Genomic DNA, 24,620 nt, shown 5'->3' with positions numbered 1-24,620 from the left:
AAGGCCTTTGTTAAGGAAAAAAGTATAAAAGTATAAAATCACTAACCTCAAATGTCTAGGCTTATAGTTCATATAGCAAAAAGATCTGACACAGTTTTAGATGGGATAGCTATTAACTGAGTCTTTTTATAATCTGGGGGTAATAAAGAGCTGACTCATTGGAAAAGACCCTGATGCTAGGAAAGACTGAAGGCAGGAGGAGAAGGCGATGACAGAGGACCAGATGGTTGGAAGGCATCACTGACTCAATGGACATGAGTTTGAGCAAACTCCGGGACATGGTGAAAGATAGAGAAGCCTGCATGCTGTAGTCCATGGCATCACAAAGAGTCGGACGCAACTAAACTTAGTAACTGAGCACAACACGGCACAGCACAAAGGGACATTACCAAGACCTACCCAGGATGGTCTGGAATCTCTTCATGTATCATATGCTGCTGCTGCTTTTGCTAAGTCACTTCAGTCATGTCCGACTCTGTGCGACCCCATAGACAGCAGCCCACCAGGCTCCGCCGTCCCTGGGATTCTCCAGGCAAGAACACTGGAGTGGGTTGCCATTTCCTTCTCCAGTGCATGAAAGTGAAAAGTGAAAGTGAAGTCGCTCAGTTGTGTCCGACTCTTCGCGACCCCATGGACTGCAGCCTACCAGGCTCCTCCAGCCATGGGATTTTCCAGGCAAGAGTACTGGCGTGGGTTGCCAGTGCCTTCTCCAATATATCGTATGAAGGAAGCGCTTCACAGACAAAGTCTTACATTAACAACTTTTCAAAGTTTATATCACTTAATAGAAAAGACACTGGACTATAAAGAATGTAACCCCATATTCTTTCACATCTGCTACAATTTTTTATGTAGATTCATGCTATTCTTAACTAGAAAATGAAATGAAGATAACTACCTCAGATAAAGTATTATAAATTAAATGAGAACCATAAAGTGAGCCTAGCCTTTTAGAAAATATATTCTATTTGTCATTTTAGATGTACACAGAAAATGTGTGTGAACTGGCATGCTAATAGATAAAAGTGTTACCAGTGTTGAGATTATATTTAAGTCTCTCTCCTCAGGGGACTGCTGATTAGTTTAAAGAAGAAAAGAGATACAGTAGAGTTATGCATATCTCTGCCTGAGGACAGTGACGTAACCTGCTGAATCCAATTTCAGAAAGGGAGCAAGAGAACAAGTGTTCATGGCCTGCTGAGGCACCTTCCTAGTGGTCATATTAAAAAAAAATAATAATCAGCATCTGTATTTACCACTATCTTAGCATTCATCATAATGAAATAGAATAGCCTGTGAGTCCCTTGAGGCCAAGCACTATGTCTTATTCACAAATTATATTCCTAGTACCTACCACAATACATGGTACACAGGAAATGCTAACAGCACTTGCATAATGGATGAACAAAGGGAACTGAATCTCTAGGTAGCTGAAAAAATCCTTAGTAAGGACAGGTAGTTGCTCACTACAATATATTTGGTTGCAGATGTTTCCTGAGCTGATTTGAGGGGAGAGGGATCTATAAAACTCTAGTAACTTCTATAGCCACAAGTCAGTGGCACTTCAAGAATCAACAGTGAGTCCAGTAGGAGAGGCTGTTAGAATGACTACAAACAAGATAGCTGGCAGCCAGGAAGTCCACATATGATGACTTGTCAACTGTCTTTATGAATAAGTATTAGTGAGCCAACCCATACTTATTTTCTATAGGTACTTAGAGATAGGATGGATAATGCACATTCTTAACCAATTGAATATTTATTTAGAATACTTAGTAAATTAGCTATAGACCCAACTATTTGGAAACTACTTAATAATTGACCAAATGACTAGTTACTGGTTTTAATGAAAACCTAATTTTTAAGAAAGATATCCAATTTAAGTTTCCCTGAGACAGTGGCTGGCAATCTTGTCCATACTCTAACCTGAGCCCCAATCTCCAATGATCCAGTTTGACTGGTGTGAACTGGAGTTTAAACAGAAGTATTATCCAAAGTGCCCTAGATGATTCTTAAGCAGCGATCCCCAAATTGTCTGCATATCGGAATTACCGTGATCTTTTAAAAATTCCGAACCCAGGTCACACTCCCAGATAATTATACTGCGCTTGGGAAATGAGGCCCAGGCATGAACACTTCTTGAGGTTTCCCAGAGCATTCTAATGTGAAGACAAGTTTGGGAGCCACTTAGGTAAGAGCTTAAATCTTGGTGAAACTGTCCAACCATATAATCACTCAACTGGTAACTTATCAGATACCCACTATCCCAAAAAATAGCTATGCTAAAGATAAGAGCACAGAGCAACCAATGGAAATAAGATAGAAAAGAAACATTTCAAGAGCCATGGAGAAATATGTTTACAGTATTTTAGTAGAAGAGATGGAAAACATCCTCAGTATAGAGTTATTCTAAATGTTTCTGACAGTAGGTAATGTAACATGATACAGACCTGTTTAGCATTTTACTGGATATACTATGTATATTCCAACTGTTCTTAATTTAAGTCTGAAAATCAGGACACACACCTGATGAATATTTTGCCAGTCCCTACATGGAATTTCTTCAGCAATTTGAAAGCGGGATTCAAATGTCAATGTCCATCCAAGGGAAAGTAGAGGAGCCAACGAAGACAGCCAGTATCAGAGAAGTTGACAGAGAAACAGGATAATGAAATGCAGGTGTATTTCACTTTGTAAGTTATCTGGTTATTTCCCTTAGGACAACAATGACTTGGTATTGACTGTGATCTCATGGTGGGAGCTAAGTGACTAGCCCCTTATTAAAAGATCATAAATGATTCTTTTCTTAATTGAGGAAATCATGAGGCACAAAGTGAATTGGGATGATGCTAACCAGAATTCTCTTCCCAGCTCCTAGGTTTGCAGATGAGCTCAGTATATTCAGTCCCCAAACTCTGCAATCTCAGAGGACTGCCCTGACTTCTATTTAAGCTGACAGTCACCTGCTCCACAGTAAAAAACCCCAATAATTGTCTTCTTAGTCTCATTTAAATCTAAAACTTTTTCTATTCTAATATACAAAAAATTCAAAAATATAGATTTTTATTTATTTATTTAAAATGAACAAAGATGGATATTTTAATGATAATGAGTACAATTCACAAAGAAGATAGATATCATAAACCATTAGACACCTAACAACAAGAAATAAAGATACATAAAGCAAATGTTAGAATGGAAAAGAAAAAAACATATAATCATAGTGAGACATAAACATTTCTCTGAGAGTATTTTATCAAGTGCAGAAAAAAATAAGAATAGAAGCATCTTAAATTATGCCATTAATAATTTAAATATAATATTTAATAATTTAAATATAATAGATTTGTATTTAACTAATTTATATTAATCTTATATACTATACAATATATTTAAAAGTTTGTATCTCATACATTGTTATTAGATGTCCATAGGACATTTAGAAAAATTGGCAAAAAGATAAACATTATTAAATTTCTCCCTGGTCAAACGTTTGAGTTTTGAGTTTCCCTTGAACCAGGTATGAGGAAGATTGACTGGATTCCCAAATCATAAGATTTTTGTCATTCAAATCATGCTAGGAAAGTAAAATGATGGTGTTCCAACAGTTTCATTTCTAGAAATGAATAATAATACATATTAATAATAATGAATAATAAGCATTCAATAAGCACTTGTTGGATAATCTTGAGTTGCCCATTCATAAAAACCCTTTTTGAATTCCTCCAAAGCTTTTACTAGACAGAAATGGATGCTGCTAGGGCCATATAGTAAAAAAAATTACATATTTTGAAGTCAAATTCACCATATTTCTATTAGTTACTGGGGAGTCATGCCCTTCTCCGGGGGATCTTCCTGACCCAGGGATCGAACCCGGGTCTCCTGCGCTGTAGGAGGATTCTTTACCCTCTGATAGTTCAGTAGGTAAAGAATCCACCTGCTCTGGTTTGATTCCTGAGTCAGGAAGATCCACTGGATAGGCTACCCACTCCAGTATTCTTGGGCTTCCCTTGTGGCTCAGCTGGCAAAGAATCCGCTTACAATGCAGGAGACTTGGGTTCGATCCCTGGGTTGGGAAGATTCCCCTGGAAAAGGGAAAGGTTACCCACTTCAGTATTCTGGTCTGAAGAATTCCATGGACTGTATAGTCCATGGGGTCACAAAGAGTTGGACACGACTAAGTGACTTTCACTTTCACTTACCCTCTGAGACACTAGCGAAACCCAAAAACAGGGATACTAAAACCTAATCGAAGGAGTGCTGCATTGAATAAAAAAAAAAACAGTGTGAAGTATCCTTATAATACCAAGAAGTACTAAAAATGTTAGCCCACGCTCTTACCTCCTTTCTACTGATACACTCTTTCTGTAGGTGTATTAATGTTATACAATCTGGTTTAGAGTGAGAATTTCTTTTTCTGTTTTTTGCCTGGCAGATTGCCACCCTTTTTGAAGTGCTTGTGCCAGACTTGTGAATTATCTACTGTGTGTGGATTTTAGTAGCTTAAGTTTCAGTTTTACAAATGACTCAATGTTGAGCATAATTACTGCCTAACTACTGATGCAAGCCTAGAAAATATCCCCTTTTAGGTTCAACCACATTTCTGTCTACTATGTACCATATTCTTTCAAAAGTTTTTTTTTTTTTTTTCCCCTCTCATAAAGACATGCATCTGTGTATCCATGGGATATGTCTAACAGATCTAAGAAGTAGGTTAGGTTAGTTTGAAAAGCACAGGATATACTCAATCTGTTTTAGTCATCAGGCCTCTTTGAAAAACCTCGGTGAAAGCAGAAGTGAGCTGATGACAGGAAAAGAAATTAACAAATGAGAAAGCTGACTTAAGAGTTATGGGGAAACGATAGATAAAAGAAAAATATTCAGCATCCTACAAAGGTAGAGGGTGGGGTAGTGTTTTTTGTTTGTTTTTTCATGGTCTTAGGCAATGGCACCCCACTCCAGTACTCTTGCCTGGAAAATCCCATGGACGGAGGAGCCTGGTAGGCTACAGTCCATGGGGTCACTTAGAGTCCGACACAACTGAGCGACTTCACTTTCACTTTTCCCTTTCACTTTTCCCTTTCATACACTGGAGAAGGAAATGGCAACCCACTCCAGTATTCTTGCCTGGAGAATCCCAGGGACGGCGGAGCCTGGTGAGCTGCCGTCTATGGGGTCGCACAGAGTCGGACACGACTGAAGCAACTTAGCAACAGCAGCAGCAGCAGTGTTTTTACGCATCCCCTCGACTCTCAAAACAAAGGCAAAGAATATCTAGCATGTCACTGCTTATTTCTATTTTGTCAGCATTTTAACTAAAATGATGCTCTGTTTTTCTCCTATGTCAGTAAGTAATTTTTTTCTGAGACCACTGAATATATCCCTTGGGGAGCCTGAGAAAGCCTTAAGGAACTTTTCTGAGTAAATGCATCCAGTGAATGGAACACAGGACAAAGGAACCTGATCAGTCTTGGATCTGTGTATTCTGAAGAGTCACATCTATTCTTATGATCGTCAGGAAACATTTCTAAAGTGTTTAGGATGTTCTTAAATAAATTTTTTGCTACATATATAAAGCTTCTGATGTCAATATAAAAACTCTCAGAGAGTCACAAGAACTCAAGTTTTTATACTTTAAAATCTCCTAGGAAAAAAATATTTGAGAAATGTCTACCTTTTGAGATAGAAGTCAGCAGCAAAACTTAGAAAGAGTGAACTACATCATACTACAGAATATTAAAACCTGTAATTGCTAAACAAATTAATCATTTTGTATTGAGTATTTTAATTCAAATTAATCAAGGTCTTTATAGTGGTGAGGTAAGGGGATCCAGGAAAGCAAATCATATTCAAAGGGAAGTTAGATTTATGTGAAGCATTACAAAGAGAAGAATCAGTGAAGTGGCAATCTGTACTAAAAAGAAAAGAAAAAATAGGTCACTAGGGAAAGAAGCAAATCAGTGCTAAAATCTTGAAAACCTCCATCTTCTTGGTGAACACATTTTTAAGACTGCACTAAAAAGAACTCTATTTGAAGTATTTTAATACATAGGCATTTAGAAATTCAACTATACATAGATAATCCAGTTTAAAAAAAAATCTATGCTCTAGAGACAAGATTTTCTAACCACTCTGTTGTTTTGACTTTTAAAGTGTCCTTTTCTCTCTTTCAGCTATTCGTTAACCATGGTAAGAGCTTCCCTATCTTAAAGACATTTAAAAATACTTCATTTTGAAGAAACCATCAAAGGGACTTCAGCTGGCACATATGCTTGACATCAGGGCACACCAAATGACCCAAGTAAACCATTTGCAGACTTTGTAACACGCAATTTAAATGTACCCAAGAAATGTCAAATGGTTTCCTCTTGCAGAATTATCTTTACCAATGAGCTAGGTCTCAGGAACAGAGCACGTGAATCCCCACAGATATTTGCCTCAGACACACACTTTTGGGGGCGGTGTGTGTGTGTGTGTGTGTGTGTGTGAGTTACCACAGAAGAGAAGAGACTTTTCAAGTTGAACTCAATGGTGGGAAATGCCTTCTTCTGGAGAGGTGGTGTGGTCAAAGGAAATGGCCTGCACCTCCCTCTATTACAAAGAGTATTTCCTGCAGCAGTACCTAAAAACGACAGTGGGGAGAAAACCTTGATACATTTTCCTTTCTTCACCAATTCTTCAAAAATCTCAGTATGATAAACTTGAAGAAGAAAACAGTAAAGGATAGAAGAGAATTATTAGTAAAATTACAGTCTCAATGGACAGGTTCTCTATTTGAAAAAAAGAAGAAAAGGCAATAAATTGACAAAAAAACAAAATAGTTGAGCTGGCTCAAAAGTAGCCACCAGGAGTAGCAATGACCTCACTCTCATTCCTTTCTCCAGTTAAGAGCTGGCCTGTCTCTGAATGTGTCCTAGGACCAGGACCAGAAGCCCACACCTCAGAAGGCAGGAGCTCCGATTAATACCTCACTGCCCCTACTTCCTCTTCAGAAGTACCTTTCTGTTGCTAAGATACTTATCAGAAACCCTGTATAACTTGTTTCCAAGCTATCCCTGGATCTATTCTCTCAGCTGTACTTTCTGGCTGTCTGCTGGGGGCTGGCTCCAATTCTATTCAGGCCCCTGCTTGGCTTAGTGAAGCACTCAACCACTTTCTTGGACTGAATCCTTGAAACACAATTCTGTATCCCTCTGCACACACTTATCGTTCATGGTTAGGAATGTATAACAATGTCCGACTGAAAAATGATCCATTAGGCTCCAAAGGATACAGTGGGCAGAGGAATGAGGGAGTTCGGGGGAGGGGAGAGGATGACTTGCAAGCCTGGAAGCACCAGCATCACCAGCGGATACTGGTATTTAAACATGCCTTCTTATCTTGGGATAGGATGGGTCAATTTTAGAAGCTTACACATGTTAATATCAGATAGTTAATAGATTGATGTTTGTGTGGGAACAACGTGCTTAGGCTGGTGCTTCTGAAATTGGCACATTTAATAATAACTCCTGACATTTAACTTTTTAAAAATATTCAGGATGATTTATTGTTGGTCAATAAAAATCTAACTGATCGATAGCTGTTATTTTAAATCCATTTCTAATTTTATATCTAAAGATGGATTTCAGAATTAGCTGTTTATTTTAAAAAGTAATGTGTCTTTGAGTATATTCAGACCTATTTAGTATAACAGATCATTTAACATAATTAATGTTATTAATAAAAGTCATCTAGTAAAAATAGAGCAAATAACACTAATGCAGGCTTTATCATCTATAGTATATGCAATTACATAAAACATTCTGACAGATTTACATGGTTGACATTCTGCCAACCATGTAAGTCTGAACCATGGCATTAATAATTTTGCTCAGTGGTATCTTCTTCCTGCCTCCTAGGCTTGGAGTCAAGATGAAGCATGAGATATAAAAGCAGAAGAAAAGGAAGCTCTTATATTTCTATACTATTTTAACCATTTACTTGGAAAGATAATCATAGGGTTAAATATCTCTAAATATGTTGACATATCAACATTGTTCCATAGTTATAACTTTTAGTCACTTAAAATGTTTAATATGAAGTACTTTTATAATAATTAGAACTCCAAACCTACTTAATAGAGTTAATCTACTTAATATGAAATCCATATTCACATCTAGGTATACTTACCTTGAATCATATCATTTTTGCTCACATATATAATTTTTTCAAATTGTAAATAATACTCTTTTTTTAGCTCATAAAGGACATGACATTTTGACTTCCAGAGATAGTAACTAACTTAAGAATGGTTGCTCACAAATCCTATTTCCCCTTCTCTTCATTTCCCAGAGCCCACTTCCTAGACTTAATTCATTGGCATAGTACTTTCACCTCATATAGACTGATGGCTTCCACGAGACGGGCACTAGTCCCCAGAAGATTAGAGAGACTGATAACGCTTTGGGTCAACCATCCTCAGAGCAGAAAAGGACACAAAGTTTATCTTAAAATAACCTTTCCAACTGTAATTATTACTCATTATAGCTCAACACTAAAACAAGTCTCAGTGAAGAAAAATTTAAGAATTTAAAAATAATGTGACAAATAAAAAGTGATCCCTTGATTAATAGTCTATAGACAGTTATTTTAAAGAGGGTTTAATAATATTTACCATTCATAGGAATCTGCATACATATTAAATGAAACTGCATGAGTGGTAACCTACAAGTCAAGACTTTTCAGTGAAGTAATACTTGTCAGTGGCACTAATACACATAAATCTAATAAAAGTATCTTTTGGGGATCATAGATACTAGGCTTAACCCTTAGGTCAAAACTCTCATCAACTGAATGTTCATTAAGCATTATTTGATCCTTTCAAGCCAGGTGAAATGCCACTTCTAATTGCTCAGCAATAGAAAGAAAATGGAGAAGGCAATGGCACCCCACTCCAGTACTCTTGCCTGGAAAATCCCATGGACAGAGGAGCCTGGTAGGTTACAGTCCATGGGGTCGCTAAGAGTCGGACATGACTGAGCGACTTCACTTTCACTTTTCCCGTTCATGCACTGGAGAAGGAAATGGCAACCCACTCCAGTGTTCTTGCCTGGAGAATCCCAGGGGCGGCAGAGCCTGGTGGGCTGCTGTCTATGGGGTTGCACAGAGTCGGACATGACTGAAGCAACTTAGCAGCAGCAGAAAGAAAATAATCACTGTAAAACTTCCTTCTTTAACATAAAACATGTGATAATTGTAAAACATTTTTATCCATGAGAACTGTCCTCACTTTTGTAGAGCAGACATGTATGTAAATTATATGTATTCTAAATGAAAGATTCTTTTAAAGTTTGTACTACAGGTTCTTCAGCAGATTCTCTCACCATCACAATATGCAAGCGCAAAGTAACAGTTCAATCTCTGCAAAAGGCAGAACTTGGGAAACTAAAAACAAGTATGCCTTGAATTTACACAAACACACATATCTCCTTGTTTCTATTAATACAAAGCCATGTAAAAGTCAATACAGACACCCCAAAGAGAGGAAAGCCACATTCTTTCTAACTTATGCTGTCACCTCAAAGATAACTTCCAGTTACTCTGAGTTCAAATGAAAGACGACTAATAAATATGTATCCATAAAAAATATAAACCAAGACTATACAAAATTATAATGTGCATTTAAGATTTCTTTCTTTTCTAAAACAAAATTGACCTTTTTAAAATTGAAATATAGTTAAGCTACAATATTGTGTTAGTTTCAGATGAACAGCAAAGTGATTCAGTTATAAATATATCTACTTTTTATTCTTTTTCACTGTAGATTATTGTAAGACATTGAATATAGTTCCCTGTGCTATACAGTAGGTCCCTGGTGTTGATCTATTTTATGTATACTATAAGTTTCTTTTTTATCTATGTCTGTGACTTGATTTGTTTTATAAATAAGTTCATTTTTATCATTTTTTAGATTTCACATATAAGTGATATCATATGATATTTGTCATTCTCTGTTTGATTTACTTCACTCAATATGATAATCTCTAGGTCCATCCATTTAGGCTTATTTTTGAAATGGGCTAGGCATTCAAATTTCAGAAATGAAAGAACAAACAGTTCTTGTAAAGAACAAGCTTAGACTAAGAAGAATTTTGTGTATTTGTAGGACAGTCTGTTCCCATTACAAATAAACTCAGGAAGAAATAACAAATCATATTAAAATTAAAGACAACATGATTCTCTATATTTTTTTAATTAAGTTTTCAGCATCTATGGAAATGAGAAAACTAAGGGCAGAAAAGTAAATCTATATAGTTCAGTTGGTCACACTACCTTCTAAACCATTTTTTCTTCAGTGTGAATCTTTAAGAACCCCCAAAACACATAGAAATCCAGGAAGTATCACAATTATTGTCATCTTCCCTACCCTTCAGAGAAATTAACAAGTCTTAAGGACACAAGCATCTTCAACAAATGACCCAGCATAAACTTATTAAGCCTTACTACAAAATTTCTGCTTTAAAAAAACTAAACCCTTGAAAACTGAATAACTGAAATCATAACCTTAACCTTTCTTTTAAAAAATTCATGATATTTTCTCACAAAGATGCTTTCTCACCATGTTTCTTCCCTTTTTATGTCCTTTTCTCACAGCTTATCAGTGGTCATTAAACAGGCAGTACCTTTGCAATAGAAAATAAGACCATAAACTAAAATGAAATTAACTATGCTGTTTAAAGTATTTGAATTTATATATTTAAATAAAGGATTATGAAAAACTTAGGCCTTTTCTAATTGTTCTAGGGAAAATTTAAGCATATCCCTTCTACATCCCACTATAATAGTCCATACGATTCAGCTTTTAGTTAGCACCATAAAAAATTTATTTACAGACCTATTTCTTCATTGCTGGAAGAAATATCAGTAATCTTAGATACGCAGATGACACCACCCTTATGGCAGAAAGCAAAGAAGAACTAAAGAGCCTCTATGAAAGTCAAAGAGAAGAGTGAAAAAGTTGGCTTAAAGCTCAACATTCAGAAAACTAAGATCATGGCATCCAGTCCCATTACTTCATAGCAAATAGATGGAGAAACAGTGGAAATAGTGGCAGACTTTATTTTTGGGGGCTCCAAAATCACTGCAGATGGTGACTGCAGCTGTGAAATTAAAAGACGCTTACTCCTTGGAAGGAAAGTTATGACCAACCTAGACAGCATATTAAAAGCAGAGACATTACTTTGCCAAAAAAGGTCCGTCTAGTCAAGGCTATGGTTTTTCTAGTAGTCATGTATGGATGTGCGAGTTGGACAATAAAGAAAGCTGAGCGCTAAAGAATTGATGCTTTTGAACTGTGGTATTAGAGACAACTCTTGAGAGTCCCTTGGACTGCAAGGATATCCAACCAGTCCATCCTAAAGAAAATCAGTCCTGAATATTCATTGGAAGGACTGATTCTGAAGCTGAAACTCCAATACTTTGGCCACCTGATGTGAAGAGCTGACTCATTTGCAAAGACCCTGATGCTGGGAAAGATTGAAGGCAGGGGTAGAAGGGGATGCCAGGGATGAAATGGTTGGATGGCATCACTGACGCAATGGACATGAATTTGAGTAAACTCCAGGACTTGGTGATGGACAGGGAGGCCTGGCACGCTGCAGTCCATGGGGTCGCAAAGAGTCATACACGACTGAGTAACTGAACTGAACTGAACTTCCTCTGCTAGACTAGACACTTCATGAGGGGAAGACTCTAGCTTTGCAACTCCTCTCTTCTCTCAGGGTCTAAAATGATGGCTGTAACACAGAGGGCACTCGATTAAAGTTTCAATGAATTGATTTTACACACTTTGGTGCAGATATTTGGCATTTATATATTCTGCAGACTACATGGGACAGGCATTGAGCTATTGCTCAAAATTTTATCAGGAAATCACAGGGCAAATTCTCCTCAAGGATAAACTTAAAATTCTTGCCTTTTCCTGTTGGTAATTTCAAGTATATAAAGTTACAGCCATCTTCACGCCATAAGACCATTAAGCCTTTTCATTTAGCGCAGGTATATATATGGGGTTCCCAGATGGCAGGGCGGTAAAGAATCCACCTGCAAATGCAGGGGACACAAGAGATGCAGATTTGATCCCTGCGTCGGGAAGATCCCCTGGAGTAGGAAATGGCAACCCTCTCAAGTATTCTTGCACACTCCAGTATTCCATGGACAGAGGAGCCTGGCAGGCTATAGTCCATGGCGTTGCAAAGAGTTGGACATAACTGAGCAACACACACACACACACACACACACACGTACATATAAATATATGTTTGGCTTTATAGCATACAGTAATAACTTTAAGATTAAATACCTAATTGTGAAAAAAGAGCTACTCTTGCCAGAATCCAAGTCCTTTGAAAGTTGCCAGTGCTGTCTTATTAGTCAGTAAGCTCATGGAAATGTTGCCAGCATTTCTTTCACTGTCTAGAAAATAGAGTCTGTGAATTGCCAAGTCTTTAGTGATTTATGTTTGTAAATAGCAACGTAAGAAACTCGAGGAAGCCAAAAAAGCAAATTTTTAAAAAATAAATATTCATTTGCTATCAAGATGGATATGACCTTTTTGCCCAAGCCTATTACTGACAATCCAGAAAGACTATGTGAAGTACTCATTCATTTATCTTAACTGCATTTTCAGGTAACGCCACTACTCAAGGTTTAAAATGTCTCAACCTGCATCCCTGTGGCTTTTTCTATAAGGAGTCACATTATTTTACCCACGTACTTGATTATTTTTCTGACCTTTCAGAATATTCTATAATAAAAAATTTACAAAATGAAATAACACTCAAGAATTCTACTTTCCTCCTTCAGCATGTCTGAACAAAACCTTCAGTTTCAGATTCATTGTATTGCATGGGGATTATACATAGAGGCACTGCTGTGGGGCTCCTAATCACAGATGCTCTGAAGTCAAACTGGTTTGAGTTCCAGGAGGGACAGTGGATTGGTTTTAAGACTCTTGGGCAAGTTATCTCAATTTTCTAAGCCTCAGTCTTAAGTCCACAAAATGGAGGCCATTTAGCATCCATCTCATTGTTTTCTTCAAGTGACTAAATGAATTAATTCATGTAAAGTGCTAGGGCAATGTTTGTGACACATTAACAACTCAATAAATTTTTATTATTACTATACATCAACATGGATCGCTGATTTAAATGAAGATGCTTGGGAAAATGAGTACTGAATATTTTTTCAATGGCTGCTTTCTTGTTTTGATTTAGATGTTGCCTTAAAAGTTGGCTCCCCTTATAGCTCAGTTGGTAAAGAATCCGCCTGCAATGCAGGAGACCTGGGTTCGATCCCTGGGTTGGAAAGATCCCCTGTAGGAGGGAAAGGCTACCCACTCCAGTATTCTGGCCTGGAGAATTCCATGGACTGTACAGTCCAAGGGGTCTCAAAGAGTCGGGCATGACTGAGCGACTTTCACTTTCATTTTAAAAGTTGAAGTATTTCACTTAGATGCATTTCACTCTCACAAAGTTTTAAGAAAGCTATAGCATCAAGTTTCCAGGATTTAGACTAGTCAGGATCCAATATCCTTTTATAAAAATATTGAAATGTCTATATGCATAATACAAGATTAAAAACTTGAAATAGAATGGTGTTTGTTTCCATGTATCTGGTTGCATTCCTAAAGTACATGCCTATGAGTGTTTATATAAACATGTTTAGTCTAGTTCTTTAATTACACAGGGATGGTTGGGTATAGGGGCAGTTTTATGCAGGATATGAAAAAACAGACAAGATTTCAATGGTAAACATGGCAGATAGTCTGAGCTAAGCCAGGTGCATAGACTGGAGAGAAGTAGGTAAGCCATTCAGAGCATAACAACTAATCAGACTGCCTAGTAAAGCATATACATTAGTGAAGAGTTGATCAACAAAGCATGAAAGGCCAGGACCAAATCACAGAGGGCCTCGACTAACTGCCTGAGGTTGAAATTCATTATCCAAGTGATGATGACTGTTGGCCTTGGATAGTTGGAACTCCAAGTAGGATTGTCAATAGATACTAGAAATGATGAAGCTCTGATCTATGGAGAATCCCTTCTAGCTCAGGAACTGGTCAACCTCTCAAAGAGATGGGGTGAGTATGGGTGGCTGGAAATCATGATCCATTCCTACCCCCACTCCCACAATCCTCATCTGCAAATCCTATGAAACCTACTACCAGTATATCTCAAGTCCACGGGCTTGGGAACCACCATATTCACTGCCACCTCAATATTCAAGCCGCTCTCATCTCATTTGCTGCCAAATAGATTTCTAAGAAGTATTTTGGGTTCCAGTTTGCCCTGTTACTACCTATTTCCAAGACTTATCCATTCTTCACAGTGAAACCAACATAATAAAGTGCTAACTGAATGATTTTATTTATTTTCATAAAGACCTTTTAATAATTTCCTATGACACCTCCAATAAAATCTGTGTTCTTCTTCATTGCTCTTACTTCACAACATATTCTAACTACATATATATATATATATTTTTTTTTTTTCCACTTACTCTTCATATTGAGCTCTTTCCTGACTCAGGAAACACTATTCCTTCTTTAAGGAATGTTCTTTGACCACAAGCAAATCATATCAGGGTTGGCTCCTCTCCAGCCTTAGCATCTCAGCTTTAAGATTTTCTCCTTTCTGATTCAATGAGGTTTCACTATTATTCTCTGACTCAGCACCTTTTCTTTTCTTTTGAGTATTTTCTGCAATTTAGAGCTATTCTATTTTTTGTTTACCAGTGTGTACTAAGGGCATCCCTGGTGGCTCAGACAGTAAAGAATCTGCCTGTAATGCAGGAGACCTGTGTTTGACCTCTGAGTCAGGAAGATCCCCTGGAGAAGTAGTATGTATGTGGACCTGTGTCTCTGTGCATTTTGTGTGTTTGGGTTTTGTGTTTGTTTCCCATGCCATAAATTCTGTGAGGGTAGGAACCACATTAGTACCAGAATAAAGTAAGCACCTGGTAAATCCTTACTGAAAACAATGATGAATAAAGACTAAACAAATGAATGAGAATCAAAAATATCATTAATAAATAAATGAGAAGTCACAGGAATATATGTTATTTTTGAAGTAAAAGGAGAAAAGAATCAGAGAAACTGCTTAGGAAGACAACATTTTAAATAAACAAAGATCATGTTCTAGGTTCACTTAAAAAGGGCTTCTTATCTCTCCTTGCTATTCTTTGGAACTCTGCATTCAGATGAGTATATCATTCCTTTTCTCTTTTGCATTTTGCTTCTCGTCTTTTCTCAGCTATTTCTAAGGCCTCCTCAGACAACCATTTTGCCTTTTGGCATTTCTTTTTCTTGAGGATGGTTTTGATCACAGTCTCCTGAACAATGTTATGAACCTCCATCCATAGTTCTTCAGGCACTCTATCAGACCTAATCCCTTTAATCTATTTCTCACTTCAACTGTAAAACTGTAAGGGATTTGATTTAGGTCCTATATAAATGGTCAAGTGCTTTTCCCTATATTCTTCAATTTAAGTCAGAATTTCACAATAAGGAGTTCATGATCTGAGCCACAGTCATCTCCTGGTCTTGTTTTTGCTGACTATGTATAGATCATCTCCATCTTCAGCTACAAAAAGTATAATCAATCTGATTTTGGTATTGACCATCTGGTGATGTCCTCGTGTAGAGTCTTCTCTTGTGTTGTTGGAAGAGGCTGTTTGTTATGACCAGTGTGTTCTCTTGGCAAAACTCTATTAGCCTTTGCCTTGCTTTGTTTTGTACTCCAAGGCCAAACTTGCCTGTTATTCCAGGTATTTTTTGACTTCCTACTTTTGCATTCCAGCTTCCTATAATGAAAAGGTCATTTTTTTTTTTTTTTTTTTTTTTTTTTTAGTGATAGTTCTAGAAGGTCTTGTAGGTCTTCATAGAACCATTCAACTTCAGCTTCTTCAGCACTAATGGTTGGGACATAGTCTTGGATTACTGTGACATTGAATGGTTTGCCTTGGAAATGAACCAAGATAATTCTGTGATTTTTGAGACTGCACCCAGGTTCTACATTTTGGACTCTTTAGCTGACTATGAGGACTACTCCATTTCTTCTAGGGGATTCTTGCCCACAGTAGTAGATATAATGGTCACCGGAATTAAATTCACACATTCTTGTCCATTTTAGTTCAGTTCAGTTCAGTTGTTGAGTCGTCTCCGACTCTTTGAGACTCCATGGCCTGCAGCATGCTAGGCCTCCCTGTTCATCATCAATTCTCGGAGTTTTCTCAAACTATGAACATTGAGTCGCTGATGCCATCCAACAATCTCATCCTCTTTCATCCACTTCTCCTCCCGCCTTCAATATTTCCCACCATCACGGTCTTTTCAAATGAGTCAGTTCACATCAGGTGGCCAAAGTATTGGAGTTTCAGCTTCAACATCAGTCCTTCCGATGAATATTCAGGACTGATTTCCTTTAGGATGGACTGCTTGGATCTCCTTGCAATCCAAGGAACTCTCAAGAGTCTTCTCCAATACAACAGTTCAAAAGCATCAATTCTTCAGTGCTCAGCTTTCTTTATAGTCCAACTCTCACATCCATATGACTACTGGAAAAACCATAGCTATGACTAAATGGACCTTTGTTGGCAAAGTAATGTCTCTGCTTTTTAATAGTCTGTCTAGGTTGGTCACAACTTTTCTTCCAAGGAGCAAGCACCTTTTAATTTCATGGCTGCAATCACCATCTGCAGTGATTTTGGAGCCCCCAAAAATAAAGTCAGCCACTGTTTCCACTGTTTCTCCATCTATTTGCCATAAAGTGATGTGACCAGATGCCATGATCTTAGTTTTCTGAATGTTGAGCTGTAAGCCCACTTTTCACTCCCCTCTTTGACTTTCATCAAGAGGTTCTTTAGTTCTTCTTCACTTTCTGCCATAAGGGTGGTGTCATCTGCATATCTGAGGTTATTGATATTTCTCCTGGCAATCTTGATTCCATCTTGTGCTTCATCCAGCCCAGTGTTTCTCATGATGTATTCTGCATAGATGTTAAATAAGCAGGGTGACAATAAACAGCCTTGACGTACTCCTTTTCCTATTTGGAACTAGTCTGTTGTTCCATGTCCAGTTCTAACTGTTGCTTCTTGACCTGCACACAGATTTCTCAGGAGGCAGGTCAGGTGGTCTGATATTCCCATCTCTTTCAGAATTTTCCACAGTTTGTTCTGATCCACACAGTCAAAGGCTTTGGCATAGTCAATAAAGCAGAAATAGATGTTTTTCTGTAACTCTCTCACTTTTTCGATGATCCAACGATGTTGTCAATTTGATCTTTGGTTCCTCTGCCTTTTCTAAATCCAGCTAGAACACTTGGAAGTTCACGGTTCACATACTGTTGAAGTCTCACTTGGAGAATTTTCAGCATTACTTTGCTAGCGTGTGAGATGAGTGCAATTGTGCGGTAGTTTGAGCATTCTTTGGCATTGCCTTTCTTTGGGATTGGAATGAAAACTGACCTTTTCCAGTCCTGTGGTTACTCACTGCTGAGTTTTCCAAATTTGCTGGCACACTGAGTACAGCACATTTACAGCATCATCTTTTAGGATTTGAAACACCTCAACTGGAATTCCATCACCTCCACTAGCCTTGTTTATAGTGATGCTTTTAGTTCATGATCCTTAAAATGCGGATGCTCAATCTTGTCATTGCCTATGTTTGATCAAACATCTCAAGTGTTTGTTCACTTCCAATCTGCCTTGATTCATGGACCTAGCATTCCAGGCTCCTATGCATTATTGTTTTTTTACAGCATCGAACCTTACTTTTACCACCAGACCCATCCATAACTGGGCGTTGTTTCCACTTCAACTCAGACTCTTTATTCCTTCTGGAGTTGTTTCTGCACTCTTCTCCAGTAGCATATTGGATATCTACTGACCTGGGGTGTTCATCTTTCAATGTCATATCTTTTTGCCTTTTCATACTTTTCATGGAGTTCTAAAGGCAAGAATCCTGAAGTGGCTTGCCATTTCCTTCTCCAGTGGACAACGTTTTGTCAGAACTTTTCACAATGACCCATCCATCTCAGGTGGTCCCACACAGCATGGCTCATAGTTTCACTGAGTTATGCAAGGTTGTGGTCCATGTGATCAGTTTGGTTAGTTTTCCGTGACCGTGGTTTTCACTCTCTCTACCTTCTGATGGATGAGGATAACAGGGTTGTTGAAGTTTAGCCTGAGGCCAAACTATGGTAGGGGTAATGGTGGTGATGTTGACCTCCTTCAAAAAGACTTATGCCAGCACACCGGGCCTCCCAGGACTGTTGTAGTCAGTGCCCCTGACCCTGTGGCAGGCCATCTGAATGCAGAGGTCCAGAGGACAGCAAGGAGATATAAGCAAGTCTTTCAATGAACAATAAAAAGAAATAGAGGAAAGCAATAGAACGGGAAAGACTAGAGAGTTTTTCAAGAAAATTAGAGATAACAAGGGAACATTTCATGCAAATATGGGCACAATAGACACCAGAAATGATATGGACCTAACAAAAGCAGAAGAAATTATGAAGAGGTGGCAAGAATATACAGAAGAACCATACATAAAAGATCTTAATGACCCAGACAACCACAATGGTGTGATCACTCACCTTGAGCCAGATAACCTGGAGATAAAGTCAAGTGGGCCTTAGGAAGCATCACTGCAAACAAAGCTAGTGGAGGAATTACAGCTTAGCTATTTCAAATCCTAAAAGATGATGCTGTTAGAGTGCTGCAGTAAATATGCCAGCAAATTTGGAAAACTCAGCAGTGAACACAGGACTGGAAGAGGTCAGTTTTCATTCCAATCCCCAAAAAGGGCAATGCCAAAGAATGTTCAAACCACTGCACAATTGCACTCATTTCACCTGCTAGCAAAGGACTGCTCAAAATCCTTCAAGCTAGGCTTAACAATATGTGAACTGAGAACTTCCAGATGTTCAAGTTGGATTTAGAAAAGGCAGAGAAACCAGAGATCAAATTGCCAACATCTGTTGGATCACAGAAAAAGTTAGTGAGTTCCAGAAAAACATATACTTCTGCTCCACTGATCATGCTAGAGATTTTGACTGTGTGGATCACAATAAACTGTGGAAAATTCCAAAAGGGATGAGATTATAGTACCTAACCAATCAATCCTAAAGTACCAGACCACCTTACCTGCCTCCTGAGAAACCTGTATGCAAGTCAAGAAGCAACAGTTAGATTGGGATATGGAACAATGGACTGGATCAAAATCAGCAAAGGAGTATGACAAGGCTGTTTATTTAACTGATATGCAGAGTACATCATGTGAAATGCAGGGCTGGATGAAGCACAAGCTGGAGTCAAGATTGCCAGAAGAAATATCAATAACGTCAGATATGCAGATGACACCACCCTTACGGCAGAAAGAAATGAGCCTCTTGATGAAGGTGATGTAGAGAGTGAAAAAGTTGGCTTAAAACTCAACATTCAAAAAAGTAAGACCATGATATCTGTTCCCATCACTTCAAGACAAATAGATGGGGAAACAATGAAAACAGTGATAGACTTTATTTTCTTGGACTCCAAAATCACTGTGGACAGTGATTGTAGTCATTAAATTAAAAGACGCTTGCTCCTTGGAAGAAAAGCTATGACCAACCTAGATAATGTATTAAAAAGCAGAGACACTGCTTTGCCTATAAAGGTCTGTATAGTCAAAGCTATGGTTTTTCCAATAGTCATGTATGGATATAAGAGCTGGACATAGGTAACAAAGGTAACAAAGGTAGAGCACTGAAGATTTGATGCCTTCGAACTTTGGTACTGGAGAAGATGTTGGGAGTCCCTTGGACAGTGAGAAGATCAAACCAGTCAATTCTAAAAGAAATCAGCCCTGAATCTTCATTGCAAGGACTGATGCTGAAATTGAAGTTCCAACCTTTGGCCACCTGATGCCAACAGCCAACTCATTGGAAAATCCTCTGATGCTGGGAAAGATTGAAGGCAGGAGGAGAAGGGAACAACAGAAGATGAGATGGTTGAATGGCATCACTGACTCAACGTTCATGAGTTTGAGTGAACTCCGGGAGATGGTGAAGGATAGGGAAGCCTGGCATGCTGCAGTCTATGGGGCTGCAATGAATCAGACATGACTAAGCAACTGCATAACACCAACAAAATATTCTAAGTACTGCAGGAAGTGATTTACATTGGTTATTTCATTTAATCTTTAAAGTACTTCTTAAAGGCAACGTTTCTGACTGCTAACTTTTGCCCCTCTATATCCACTCTCCATTCTTTCCACTGTGTAGTAAAAATCTAACACTGGCCTTCTCCCTGAACATCTGGGAAGTAATCTCTATACCTTGGAAAAGTTAAGAGTGCTTTCAATAGCCTATGAGCCTTAGGTAATGCTGGATAGTTTAACTGTAAAACTTAGAGAAGAGGTTCATCATGACAGAGAAAAACAACAATGTAATTTAGGGTAAGGGCTTCGCATCACAGAGTGTCAGTCAACTGAGAGACTAAGATAAATCACATGGGCAATCAATCAATGTCCTTTATGTAATAGACACAATAAAATTCAGAATTCCAAGGCTCAGGTGAGCTTCCATGGTAGGCAATACTGTAAGCATACTATCACACATGGATTTCAGGAAAATAATGCGTCATAATGTGACTCCACAAGGATAAGATAATAGAAGCTTTGCATTTGTACTTTTTCAGACCCTGCCCCATGTGCTTTTCCATTGGTCAATTTTAATTTGTATCCTTTCCCTATGATAAACCATAAATGTGAGTCTAAGAGCTTTCAGTAAGTTATGTGACTCCTTCTAGCAGACTATTGAACCTGAAGGTAGTTTTGAGAAACTCCTCACCAAATGCAGTTGGAGACAGAAGTGAGGGGAACATTGAGGGTGTTCCTTCTAACTCTGTGGTTGGCTTACACTCTTGCATCCACCATGATCTCAGACTTCGGAGCTGAATTGTATGTATTACACGATGAGCTCAATCCTTAACTGAAGGTTACGTATAGTCAATGAGGAGCCCAAATGAAGGCTAGAGAGAGGGAGGAGAGAGAAGCTGGCATTTATTCATGTGGTTCTCTCCAAGTAGGACTGTCTCAGATTGACTGTGTCCCTCTCTGATAGAAAGTTCCCGCTTCTATTAAGACAGAATGTTCTACATGATTCAGCTTTTCATTCTAGAATCCAGTTAACTCATCCCTCCCCTTTGCACTTTGGATAGAGAAGGAAGATGCAGAAGTGAACATCCTTCCCTAGTTACTCCTCAATATCCCACATACTTTCACAATTAGTCCTATAAATAAATCCTTCTCAATTTCTCCTAAACTGAAGAGGTCTTTTCTTTCTTATCAGCAGCCTCACTCATACAGGAAAGCAGTATAATATTTTACAGATGAGAAAAGAGAGTCTCAAAGAGATAAAAAAATCAATTGTTTAAAGTCACATACTAAGGGTAAAAGTGAGATTGGAACCTAGTTTTGTCTAATAGCAGAGCATATGCTCTTTCCATGATGACAGGCAGAAAAAAAAGCTGACAAAGGAGATAAAGAAGGGAAAGCAAGAGACTAGGCAAGGAACCAGAAAGATACAGCTTCTAAGGGAATTTCAGCCAGAGACTGAGGATCAGGTGGGGAGCAGTGTGAAGATGTAACAATGTTTCAAAGAAGACTGAGTGCTCAATTAAACCTGAATTAAAGCAGTGTGACACCAGGACGTTTGAAGAATAAAGAAACAAATATATAAAAAATAAATATTATGTAAACACTATGCCGGTCAATTAGTCGTAGTGAGGCATACAGTGTATGAGTGTGTGTATATGTATATCAGTGTATGTACACAAACTTACCTACCTACATACACAACACACATATATAAAGAGACCATAGAGAATACAGAATAAGAGACAGTGTGTGAGAAGACAGATGGCTAAATTTGTTTCATGTATCACTAATAATTTTGAAGAAATGTTTGTGACTGATGGGGAGCATTTTTCATTGTGGAAAAGGAACATTTCACACTAAACTTTGGCAGAGAAAAATGTATTTGGTATGAAATAATTTCTCACATTTCCAAGCTGGTATAAATTAATATGCAAAAAGCACCAAGAAAAAAAATGATTGATTTTCATATTTTCATGAAATCAATATGCCGCTTAAATTTGTCATTTTATGCATATTTTGTAGAAAAGTACTACTTTCCAATTCTAGGGGGCAAAGTGACAGAATGCACTATGTATATGCTCTAAAACTGAGCAAAGTTTCTTAAACAGAACAAAAAAATTAAGAAAAAACATCAAACAATAAATTATGATCTCTCCAAGTTAATATTGTTTTTATATTTTTAACAGCATATATATCAACTTTAGGCAATTGGAAGAAAAACCTCTTAGGGCTATCAAAAGCAATTAGAAAGATGCCTTTAATTTCCAACTAAAATTTAATAAAGACAATAGCAATGTCGCAAGATACCTAATTATTATTCTCCAAACTTTAAACTTCCCAGAACAAACCATGAGGTCATTCTAATTTTAGAAAAGACATCTCAGAAGTCTAACTCAAATCTCTTCTGTTCTTTTGTTCACTGGATTAATGGGCTAATCAGGCGGTAAAGCCAGCTATCTCTCTGCCAATAACAATAAAAGAGGAATTCCTTGAGAGAGCTGCTTTTTACTCAGCTTTCAGTCTGGTACACAGCCATGACAGGGGCTGGGTGTGTGGATACGCTCTGGCAAAGTAGAGTGGATGCTATCCCAGGAGGCAAGAGGGTGTTGCTCAGCAAATGTTTTATTTTTGCAATCTAAGCAAAGAAACTCACTATGATTTTTCTTTAATCTCCTCTTCTTTAAATTGAAGGAAATGGACTGGATTTGGGAAAGCAAAAAGATCCCTCACCTTGTAGCAATACCTTTTCACTGGTAAAGATAGTTGGGCATGTAAGAATGAGGCTTTGTGCTCTGTAGGAAGGAGCACTTCGATCTGTTGGCAATGTCTGCAGAGGAGTGAGCCAGAGTGGACATGCTATTTATTTCCTAGATGACTGTTAGATTACCTCTGAGGACAAACATTTGGTATAATGAGGAATAATAATAAATTAGCCTATAACACTGGACTTGAGTCTTTTCATCCAAAAAAATTAGAAAATTATCATTAATAACATCTAAGCTCTCTTAAAACTAGAATATTCTGTGTTTTTAGGTAGAAAAGATTTTTAAAAGTGTTTTAATTGCTATTTGCAGATTAATAATTATAATGAACGCTGATGATTATTTCACCAATGTTAAGTAGCACATAGATTCTAAACATATAGATATACAAAACAATGATTCTCCTGGGACCTTTGTTATACTTCTCACTAATCCCCAACCAATCACCACGTTGGGCCCAGATGCCTAATGGAGATGGGGCCACCTGGAACTGGTTTCCTTCCTGCAGAGATTGCTAAGGTGGAAAGCCCACACAAATTTCAAAGAAACAATCACCAGACTCTCTTCAGACCTGTCCAAAATGGATTATGAAGCCAGTTTCCAGGGCCAAAGACAGCACACTGGCCCCCCAGAAGTTATTTTTTATTTGCAAATATATCGTGAAACAAGTGACGTTTCCATTTCTAGTACAGTCATACTGGAACTTTCACATCCAGGATCTCTGCCATCCCTATCCTTCTCCAAAGAGAGTTTCCTAGATAACAGAAATGAGGTAATAAATATTATCTGGAACTTCACAACACAACAGATTTATAGGTTGAAAGGAAAACAGTTCTAGCAACAGTGAGTCACATTTTTTGTCAGAAATATAAAACTAGACGTAAAACTAGAGTGAGAAAAACACCTCTTAAACTTGGCCAATGGGTAAAGTCCAAAGGAACTTTGAATAAAGAAAGCTAGGAATTCTATTGGAAAAAAATCATGAGCACCACAAAACTGTAAAGGGTTGCAGGCTCCACCTCAAAAGGCAGCCTTGGCATCTGAAAATGATAGCAATTTACGTGCTGTAAAACATTCCACCAAAGTTTAAAGCAGTATGTCTGTCCCAAGGCTGCACTGCTGATAACTGTCATGACAAAATAGTGATTGGTATTCAGTTGATGGATACTAGTTTAGGGAAGTAATTATGCATGGGGATGCTAGCTAGAAAAATCTGTTGTTTTGTTGTTGTTAAATAAAAACATTATCTGATGAGAAAGGAACGGGTGATTGGAAAATTTTTACCAAGACGACAAGAAAATTGGGTCAAAACTTGGCCAGAGTAAGTTGTTTTTGCAAACTAGACTTTACAAGTCTGCCACATTGAGCCTCATTAGGTAAATACTGAGTATAAAGTGATTTTCCCTGATGAGTTTGGACTCCTGATTCACTGGGGAACCCAAAATTCTCTGCTGCACCATCACAGCTACACTGAAGGAGCCATGGACAGCAGGCATATCATATAACATTTTAACTAATCCCCAGATAGAATAAACCTACATTTCATAGTTGTATATAGAAATAGACATATATTTGAACTTCAGTTAAGTAATTAAAAAGTATTACCTATTTGATCTTTTTCTTACACTATTGTTAATTCAAGTCTCTCAACTTAAATTTCATATCAGAAAAAAATCATGAGTTTA

General features: G+C 37.8%; 1 protein-coding gene across 12 annotated transcripts in view; it reads right to left on the bottom strand.

Annotated features, from left to right (window-relative positions):
* The window catches only part of IMMP2L (inner mitochondrial membrane peptidase subunit 2), a 917,103-nt gene that overhangs the window by 392,915 nt on the left and 499,568 nt on the right, over positions 1–24,620 (bottom strand). Inside the window, exon 6 of one of the 12 annotated variants that reach the window (XR_014067693.1) lies at positions 10,622–10,661. The exons of the other annotated variants lie outside the window; for them this stretch is intronic. The gene's annotated coding sequence lies outside the window, so the exon portion shown is untranslated. Of the gene's footprint in view, positions 1–10,621; positions 10,662–24,620 lie in introns of those variants that run through there. 12 annotated transcript variants of the gene reach the window in all.

The sequence above is a fragment of the Giraffa tippelskirchi genome, chromosome 10 (assembly GCF_054371585.1).
Source record: "Giraffa tippelskirchi isolate mGirTip1 chromosome 10, T2T-mGirTip1v1.2.pri, whole genome shotgun sequence".
In the NCBI taxonomy this organism is placed as follows: Eukaryota; Metazoa; Chordata; class Mammalia; order Artiodactyla; family Giraffidae; genus Giraffa; species Giraffa tippelskirchi.
Note: the sequence above shows the minus strand (reverse complement) of the source record. Positions and strands in the feature narration are given on the sequence as shown.